The sequence below is a fragment of the Bombyx mori genome, chromosome 23, assembly GCF_030269925.1.
Source record: "Bombyx mori chromosome 23, ASM3026992v2".
Lineage (NCBI taxonomy): Eukaryota > Metazoa > Arthropoda > Insecta > Lepidoptera > Bombycidae > Bombyx > Bombyx mori.
The window spans coordinates 10,275,114-10,285,277 of NC_085129.1; positions in this window are offsets into that span (position 1 = coordinate 10,275,114).

Consider the following 10,164-nt stretch of genomic DNA (forward strand, 5'->3'; position numbering starts at 1 on the left):
GGTCAACGTTCCTCACGAACCACGGAGCCCCGACAGCTAACCTGCAAAAGCGGGATTGTAGGGATTGGAGGGTGTATATGTGTGTGCGGGCCGCGTGAGCGAACACCACACTCGCGTAAGTCATGACGGGCCTTATGCAAGTTTTGTAAAGTGTCACCTTGTTCCGAAGGGACATTTTACTCCGCTTACAGATCATGGGGTAGAGTCTACCGAGAATAAACGCGGCACGGTCACGGACTGATTTTATATGCGGGCGGAATGTCATCGATGCATCCAGGGTAACGCCCAGGTACTTGACCTTCCTGGCCCAGGGTATGGATTGACTAAAGAGATTAATCGGGGGTGTGAGATTCCTCCTCCTAATCCGGGAGGAAATCCGTGTGGAGCTTCCCCTCTGAAATAGCACCGCAGTACTTTTCGCTGGGTTGATGTCTATGCGCCATTTTCGGAACCACTGTCCTAGGGCTAGGGCTGCGCTCTGAAGCTTCTTCGCGATTAGGGACTTATTTCTACTAGAATAGTAAACAGTCGTGTCGTCGGCGAATAAAGCTAAATGGGTCGGCGGCGACCGGGGAATATCGTTGACGAATAAGCTAAATAGGAGGGGTGAGAGGACAGAGCCTTGCGGGACTCCAGCTGTGAGAGGTCGTGGGGAGGAGCGGGTTCCCTCGACTCGATATCGAAAAGAGCGGTTCGACAAGAAGTCCCGTATGATGAGCACGAGACTATCCGGCACGCCCATGTTGAATAGTTTGAAAATCAAACCATTGTGCCAGACTTTGTCGAACGCTTTTGCGACGTCGAAGAAGAGAGCTCCCGTGTATAATAACGGTTTTGGTCGATTAAGCCCCACAAGAATGTGCTCCGTGAGGCGGTGCACCTGTTGAACGCATGAGTGATTTGTACGGAATCCGAATTGTTCATCGATGAGAATGCCCTTGGATGAAACGAAGTCTCTGAGGCGTTTGTAGAGCAGACGCTCATACAGTTTGCCTAGAGACATGAGGAGGCTAATCGGGCGGTAGCTCGTCGGATGATTTTTTGGTTTACCGGGTTTATGTATGCCGATAACGTCCGCTTCTTTCCACACCGCGGGAAAGATACAGTTCGCCATAGCGGCATTGAAAATAGATGCCAACATCACGATGAGTTGGACGGGTAGAAGTTTAATAACGCGGTTAGATATACCGTCGGAACCGGGAGCCTTGCGAGGACGTAGGTCTTTGATCAAGTCTTTAACTTCTATCGGGGTGACGGGTGGTAACGCATCCGATGGTGGCAAGGAGGCTCTGCGTTCTACCTCACTGTCTACTAATTCTACATGAACAGGGTCCACGGATTGAGTGCTGGGCGTGCACTGGGTTTGCAATGTATCGGCTAGCAGCTCTGCTTTTTCGTCATCATCGAACGCCCCGAGTCGGCCTGAGGGGCCTACGAGGGGGGGCATAGTTACTACCGTATCCGATTTGAGAGTACGAGCTAAGCGGTAGTAAGACCTTTGGGAGGGCGCGAGTCCTTCTAAGAAATCAGACCATCTGGCATCTCGGACTTCGGCGATGCGAGACTTTACGTCGCGTTGTAGGGCACGCATTCGAATACGATTTTCCACGGTAGGATACCTGTCGTAGGCGCGTATCGAGGCGTTCTTAGCTCTAAGGAGTTCCCTAATATCGTCGGACAATTTGAAGCGGTGAAGGAAGTCCTCCGCTACAACTTGTTTCGATGACCTATCTAATGTCGAGGTGATGTGTGACGTTAAGATGTCTATGGCTTCAGCGGTATCCTGAGGAGACGGGATAGAGTCCGGGTTAAACGGGAGCGATAGTGGATCAGATTCAGCCAGGCTGATGCCCAGCGTGTGCCAATCCACCACAGTCCTCGTGACGGGAACGGAATCGGGAGCGCGACCGAGCTTCATAACGACGGGACGGTGGTCTGAATCTAACTCTGAAACTACTTCGATCGAGTGTAAGCGCAGAGTTACGTTTTTTAATAACGCTATGTCGAGTATATCCGGGCGATGCGCGATATTTAGCGGGTAGTGAGTCGGTGTTAGCGGAGCGACGATATCGGAGGCGAGATCATCGACTAACGCGTCAAGCCGCCTGCCATTCGGGGTTGTGGTGTGTGAGTTCCACCTGATGTGTTTACAATTTAGGTCGCCCGCCAGAATGACAGAGCTCCCCATACCGAGCAGCGCCTCGATATCACTGCTTAGAACGATCTTATCCGGTGGAAGATAAACGGACGCGATAACGATCGGCGCGTGTCCCGTCAGTGAGATTCGGCACACTGATGCTTCGATATTAGCGAGCGCGGGAGGATCGAGCGGGACGCAATGCAGGGCTCTTCTATAGTAAATGACGGTACCACCACCACGGGCAGAGAGCCTGTCGTTCCTGACCATGTTATAGTTCGCGATTTTAGGGTCACGGCGCGCGGGCTTAAGTAGGGTCTCCTGCACTAAAAAGATATCAATTTGATGGTCACGCAAAAAGTCAGAAACCTGATCACGTTGATTTGCGAGACCGTAAGCGTTAAAAAATCCTATCGTTACGGATTTTTTTTTTTTTTTTTTTTTGGTCAGGAGGAAATCGCCGGACTTCCGCCCCTTTTCTGGGGATACTGGGCGGGGTATGTCAGAGTCGAACTGACTAAAACCTCCTGTCGCTCAACAACCAACGTCCAAACCTCGCATGAGACAGAACTCATGAAAAGGCAAAGGGGGGAAAGTGAAGTGTTTAGTGCGGAGCACATCTCTCCCATCACCCTCCCCCTCGGGACGCCGGACTGGCGGTCGTCGGCGCCACGACCACCAGCCCTCTCGGTCGGCAGACTGTCCGAAGCCCGCCTAGATGGCGCCGGTTAGAGTGGGTTACCCTACGGAATACCCCGCTGGGCCAGAACCAGCGTGGGTCGAGGATAGCCGGCCTTCCATCACCCGGATGCTCTTGCATAAAACGCGTGCAGAGCAGCTTGCACGTCGTCTTCTTAGGCCCCCCTCGCCGGTCCCCAGACCGACATGTGAGGGGGACCCGAAACACTTAGAGGGCCAGGGCTTGGGCGAGATCCGCCTCCCTGGCCCCCGCTCGACGGCGGCGGGATTGTGCGTCTCTCACGCGCCCCGCCGCCTCCTTCTGCGAGATGGTGCACTCGCAGAAGTCGAGCATCGCCTTCCACGACTCGTCGTCGCCGAGCATCGATGCCACAACACTCGGCAACGACAAGTCGGTTCCTATTTTTGCGACGAGGACACGGCGCCACCCCTCCCATGCGGGGCAGGCGACGAGCGTATGCTCTGCCGTGTCCAAGTCGCAACCACAATGGTGGCACTCTGCCGTCGGCTCGGCTCCGATCCGGTGCAGGAACTCACCGAAACAACCATGCCCAGTGAGCACCTGCGTGAGCCGGAAAGTGAGGCGTCCTCTGTCACGATTCACCCAATCCACAAGGACCGGGCGAATCGCCTCGACGGTCCTACGACCAGCCGAAGGATCGGCCAGCCGTCTGGACCATGACTCCAGCACGGACCGCCGAGATTGGCCCCTCCGCGCTCTGACCACACTGGGGCTGGGACGCGCCACGCCCCGGGCACGAAGGTCAGCCCGCCACTTATAGTCAGCGGCGAGCGCCTCCGCTTCCAGAACCCAAGGCGGCGTCCCAGCCAGTACACACGCCGCCTCAAAGGAGATGGTGCGATAACCACGGATGACCCTGACCGCGATGGTGCGTTGCGGCCGTTGCAGCAGCTTCGCCACCCCCACGGCCAGGGACTGGCCCCACACGGGCGCCCCGTATAGGGCCATTGATCGCACCACCCCCGTATAGAGACGGCGCGTCACCTGGTCAGGCCCCCCGACGTTGGGCAGAAGCCGGCTTAACGCGCCGGCCACCCCCAACAAACGAGGGACCAGGTTCTGAAAGTGAGCACGGAAGGTCCAACGACTGTCCAGAATGAGGCCGAGGTACTTCAACTGCACCCCGACCCCGATACGGACGCCTCCAACCACGATATGGGCATCGACAGGTGGCACTCTCCGGGGCCTGTGGAACCACATGGCCTCGGATTTACTGAGCGCCACGTCGAGGCCCAATCTCCTAATTTTGCCGACGACATGCGCCACCCCAGCCGTAGCAAGACGGGCAGACTCAGCAAAACTCCCCCCCCGGGCCACGACCAACGTGTCGTCTGCGTAACAGATAACGCTCAGGCCCGGGAGGAAGGCACCTCTCAGCACCCAGTCATACCCGATATTCCACAAAAGGGGGCCGAGCACCGACCCTTGTGGAACACCGCGCACGACCGGGAACCGGTTCAGAATCCCACCGTGTCCGGTACACGTGACCGATCTGTCCTCTAAGTAGGAACCCACCAGCCGGCGAAGGTAGGGGGGCACTCTATGTCGTTCCAGCGCCCCCCCTATCACGGACCAGGGCAGGGTGTTAAACGCATTGGCGATATCGAGCGACACCGCCAAAGCCACCCCACCCCTGGAGACGGCCTCCTCCGAGAGGGCCCGCACGCGAAGGATCGCGTCTACCGTTGAGCGGCCCTCTCGGAAGCCATACTGCTCCGCCGACAGATCGGGTCCCACCCCGACTAGATGCTGGATGATGCGGGCTGCCAGAATGCGTTCCAGCAGCTTGCCCACCTCATCCAGCAACACGATGGGACGGTACCCGGCGGCAGTATCCGCCGGGCGCCCCTCCTTTCTCAACAGCACGAGTCTGCCCGTCCTCCACGATGAAGGAAACCGTCCCGACTCGAGGCAGGAGTTGTAAAGTCTCAAGAGTCGGTCCCCTAGGGCACCAAGAGCCAAGGCCCAAACCCGGCCATGGACACCATCCGGGCCGGGTGCAGTGTCCTTCGCGCACATTTTGCGAACGGCCACACGGAGCTCCGCCCCCGTTATATGGGGCACCTCAGCAGGGGCTTCGCCGTCGTAGTCCGGCGGCGCGTCCATAGCGGGAGCGACAAATCCCTCCCGCTCCTGCGGGAACAGCGCCGAGACGATGTCCCGCAGCTGCTGAGGCTGGAGACGCTCCGTGATCGGGGGGGCCCATGGGCGCATTTTATTGCGCACCATATGATAGGGCCGCCCCCACGGATCCTCATCCAGCGTCTCCAAGAGACCCTCCATGTGTTGGTTCTTGGCTCTTCTGATGGCCAGCTGCAATGCCCTCTGCGCGACGCGAAATGCGCCGTGCAGCCGGGCCTCTGCTGCCGCGAACGCAACCGGATCGTTGCGCCGCGGCAGGCGGCGGCGGCGATGTCTGGCGCACTCGCGCCTCGCCCGAACGCACTCCACGCGGATTTGCGCAATTTCGGGCGACCACCAGTACGCCTGGCGATTAGGAAGTCGAGGGCCGATCCGGGGCATCGACGCATCACAAATGCGACGCATCGTGTCCCGGAACCACCCCGCCTCGCCCTCGACCTCGACCGAGTGTGGACGCATGGGCGCCCACGCCGCCACTATAGAGGCTTCCATCAGGAGCTCCTTATTCAGGCGCTTCAGTGCCCACTTGGGGAATGACCGAGACGCACTACGGGGGTGGTCCCCGTGGACGTCTGCGACTGTGGAGCGGGCGGAGAGATCAAACCGAATATATCGGTGATCTGACAGCGTCTCCGCCCCCTCCAAAACCTTCCAGTCGCAGATACGGCGCGCGATGGCTGGGCTCGCGAACGTAACGTCCACAATAGACTCGCCCTGCCACCGCACGCACGTCGCAACCGAACCTCTATTCAACAAACAGAGGCCGGCCGCGTTCGCCCACCTCTCCAGTAGCCTACCACGAGCGTCCGAGCGGGGGGAGCCCCATGCGACAGACTTCGCGTTGAGATCCCCCGCGAGAATCACTGGACGGGGAGCGAGGCGGCGAGCAATCGCCCCGATCCCGCCCAGGAAATGCCCGAACTCGACAGTAGGCCTGTTCGGAGAGAAGTACGCCCCGATCACGACGGTCCCTTCCAACTGCACCGCGACGAACCCTTGGCCCCTGGTCACCATCGCCAGGGGGGGGATCGCCGCGTCTCTTCTTATGGCTATGGCCGCCAGGCCGCCATCGTCCCCGAACCAGCAATCATTTGCCGGGGGAACGAAATATGGCTCGGCGACCACAGCCACATCTATAGACCACTCCGCCATACTCTGAGACAGCATGTCCTGAGCTCTGGCGGAGTGGTTCAGGTTTCCTTGGAGGAAGCGATAGGTGCGGTCCATTACTGTTGGACCACATCCATCGCTCCCTCCCCTTCACCGCTGCCCCCACCCTCCGGCACCGGCGCCGCAGCGGGGATTACAGCGTTGGCCAGTGCTCCTCTGGCCAACTTTCTCTTCTGCCGGCGCTTTGACTTCCGGTGCCGGTTGCGTTCGGTGTTATCACCGGACGGGAGGCACGCCTTTCCTCCCGCTCGGTGGTTAGCCCCGCTCCCGGCCGCAGCGCACAAAGCGCAGTGCGGGGCGGCCGCGCAGGACGCCGCTTTATGGCCCGGCTGGCCGCAGCGGAAACACAGACCGCTGCGGTCAACCGAGCTAGTGCACCTGGCGAGACCGTGTCCGGTGCTAAAGCACCGGAGGCATCGCCAGGCGCGTGGTTCAAGCAGGCGCACATGGGCCGCCATCCAGCCCACGCGCAGCCTGCCTGGATTCCCCGACGGTCCCCCGGGCGGAGGAGCAGCCAGGGAGGCAGCCGTCTCCAACGGGCAACGCACCCACACTGAGCTGGCCCCGGTATAACCACGGCGCAGCTCACCCACGGTCACATTCTCCGGTGCACAGTTGCCCTGGGTAGCGACGGCTGCTCTCACCTCATCCCTGGTGGTGCAGTCGTCCAGGCCGGTCACTCTTAATTCCGCCATTTTTACCGGCCTGTGCACCCGCACCTCCTCCTCAGGCAAGACCATACGGAGCTTCGCCGCCAGACGCTCCGCGATGCCGGGACTATCGGCACCGGGACATTCTAACAGCTTGGCCCCATTGGCCGTCTGCCTGCTGCGGAGGCCTTCCTCCGCCCCAATCTCGTCCAGGTTGATTGCTTCACGCGCCCGGGCCATCACATTATTATATGTCATGCCCTTGGCCTCAGCGGCAGGCAGTAAAGTTATAACCACTGCCGCTGATCGCGGCGCCCGCGGCGACTTCTTCCCTTTTTTAGTTTTTTTCTTTTTCTTGACGGCTACAGGTGCTCGACCCTGTTGGGGTGCAGCCTGAGCCGCCATGGCCACTAACGCTGTACCCATTTGGGGAGCTCCCAGTGAAGCCTTTTTGGCACCCCGCCGGGCCACCACGTTCCACCCCTCGTCCATGTTTGACGGGGGCGGAGGCAGCGGACGGGACTGGGGTGCTTGTGATGGAGGCTTCGCGTTAGCGCCACCCCCTTGTTTGGTTCGATCTCGTCCCGGGCCCGACCTGGTGGCCGGAGCCCGTACGGGAGCGGAACGGGTGGCCAGAGCACCCGACACCGCCGGTTGTCTAACGTCGGCCGAAGCAGTCACTCTCGCCTCGAGAGCCGCTAGCCTGCCGCCCAGCTTTTCTACTACAGCCTGGACGGTGCGGTTGATGACCTCGTCCAGGCTGAAGGCCTTCGGTTCTGGCGGAGCCAGCATCCGTGGCCCCGCGAGTGCTTGCTGCCGCTCGGCGGCGGTCGTCTCTCTAGAGCGCGGCGACGGGAGACGCGGACGCTCCTGTGCCGCACGCGGTGGTGGCAGCACAGGCCACTGATCACCAGTCAGCGCCGGGAGACGGGAGCTCCGAGGGGCTCCAGCGACCCAGGACGTCGCTGCTCCATCATCGGGCCGTTGCCGAGCTTGGAGCTGTGCTCGAAGTCTCGAATTCTCCGCCATCAGCTGTACCACCCGGTCATTGGCAGAAGCAACTGATGGCAGAACTTTCGAGACCTGCGAGACCACTTCTCGCAGTTTACGGCCAGCGACTTTGGTCTTGGTGCCATTGGCCGCGTATGATTTCACGGTCTTCATGGCCCTGTCTATGACCATGGCAGGATCCTGAAGGCCGCTCTCTTCCTCCTCTGTCGTCTGCCCATCCAACGAGGCGACAGACATTGAGACTGATGATGGCGCCGGTGACGGCGCGCCCCTTTTCCGGGCGGGTCTCCCTCTAGGGGGCGGCATCTCCTCCGCAGCAGAGGCTGCATCGGAGATTACCAACACCTTTTCCGGCGGGGCATCTGCGCCAGAGGATGACGCTGGCTCCCCTACCCCCTCACGAGAGGAAACTCGCCAAGACTTCCTCTTCCGCCTCATCTTCTTGGCGGTTGTCCCTTTCGGACCAGCCGCCTCGCCTTCGCTGACGAGCGCAGAGCGCGTCGAGCCAGCGCTGTCACACCTCGGTTCGACGGGTTTTCCGCTGCCCGTCGCACAGCCCCCTTCACCGTGGCATGCTTTGCCCCCCCCAGAATACGCGGGGCAGCATGCTTCCACCGAGGTGGAAGCACGGAGGGATTCTCCACCTAGGGTGGTACCCTCCTGGGGTAATTTTGTTTTAAAGTGTGCCATCATTTTTTTTTGGTCCTTTGTTATTTAACCAGGGGTCGGTCCCCTGGGACGGCCCTTACGACTGGACTCCCTCCAGCCACTCATCTCATCACCGGGCACGTCACAGGCTTAAGATTAGGGCATTTTTTATAGAGGTACACATCCTCGCGGCCCCTGCTAGGCAGCGGCCCCCGTCCCCTACTCGGTAGGGATTACGGTATGCTTCTACGAAGCCACGCCGGTAATCCGGTACCCCCCTCTGGAGGGCCTTCCCCTGTAGCCGCCAAGAGGCAGCCGGGGACATGGCAACCAGCGACCGGAAGGGAGTGCCCTCCGGTTCACTTCTCATCCACGTGGGGTCTACCATTACTGACAGACCCACACGTCTGACCACGACGTGGCCACGCCGGCGTACCGGTACCCTCCTCTGGAGGGCCTTCCCCTTTAGCAGCCAAAGAGCTGCCGGGGACATGGCCTAGCGTCCAAGAGGTCTCCAGAAGGGAGCCCTCTCCCGCTTCACGCACCCTTTGTCCAGCAAAGGTGGGAAAAGGGAACACCGTGTGCAGTCTTCTTAGTTCGCGGCACCCCTGTGCAGACAACGCTGCTCCACGGTATCGGGGTGCACACTTAAGCCCCACCGCCGCGACAAGGCGAGACCACGTTGTGTGGGGATCGTTACGGATAGGGGCTTTATTCTACTTATATACGCCATTGATTACCGGCGGAGTGAGGGGAGGACGTACGTATTTAATGACGCGTATACGTCGGCGTATTCCTGCACAACGGCGATAAAGTGTTGTGCAGTGGAGGCAGCGCGAATAGCGTCGCCCAAAGCGTTAACGCGCTCAAAGTTGATCGACTGAAAGAAGTCGATCGCTAAAGCGAGATTTTCGGACGCGGTCGGAGGGCAAGTCGCGGGAGAGGGACGAGTCGCGGGGGCGGGACGAATCGCGGAGGAGGGAGTTGTAGCCGTGTTCGTGTACGGCAGCGGTTTTGCCCAGGCCGAGACACTGGGCACCGCCGCCGGAACGAACGCTGGCTTAGCCTGCGACGCAGAGGGTGCCGAGGCTTTGATTTCTGGGCCGGAAGCTCGGAGGCGGTTTTGGCGGGCGACGCGGCGATTTATTTTAGGGGCTCGGGGGCAACCACGGTAATTCGCGGGGTGACCCTGTGTTCGACACAGGACGCAGCTAGGCGGTTCCGTCGCGGTTTTTTGGTCGCGAGCGCAGAGGGCCGTGGCGTGATCGCCCAAACACTTAACACATCGGGGGCGCGCGTGACAGTTACGGGAAGAGTGCCCGTACAATTGACAGTTATGGCACTGGCTAGGAGTGCCTTTTTTATGGGGGGCTTCGATGGCGATACCGGAGAGCCTACAGACGGTCTGTGTGTTGAAGATTTTCTTACCCTCGGGGGTAGGCTGGAGGGTGACTAGAACCATATTATATGGCTCCCTACCGCGACCGGTGTGCATACGGTGCACAGAATTCACTGGAAAGCCCTGTTCTAACAGATCGGCCTTGACGAGCTCTACATCTAACTCTTTAGGGATTCCGCGTATTACAACGCGGAGTTCGCGCTCCTCCTGGAGCGTATATGTATGGAAACTTATACGTTCCTTACGGAGGTAAGAAGAGAGGGCCCTATGGTCGTCGGGTGTTTGA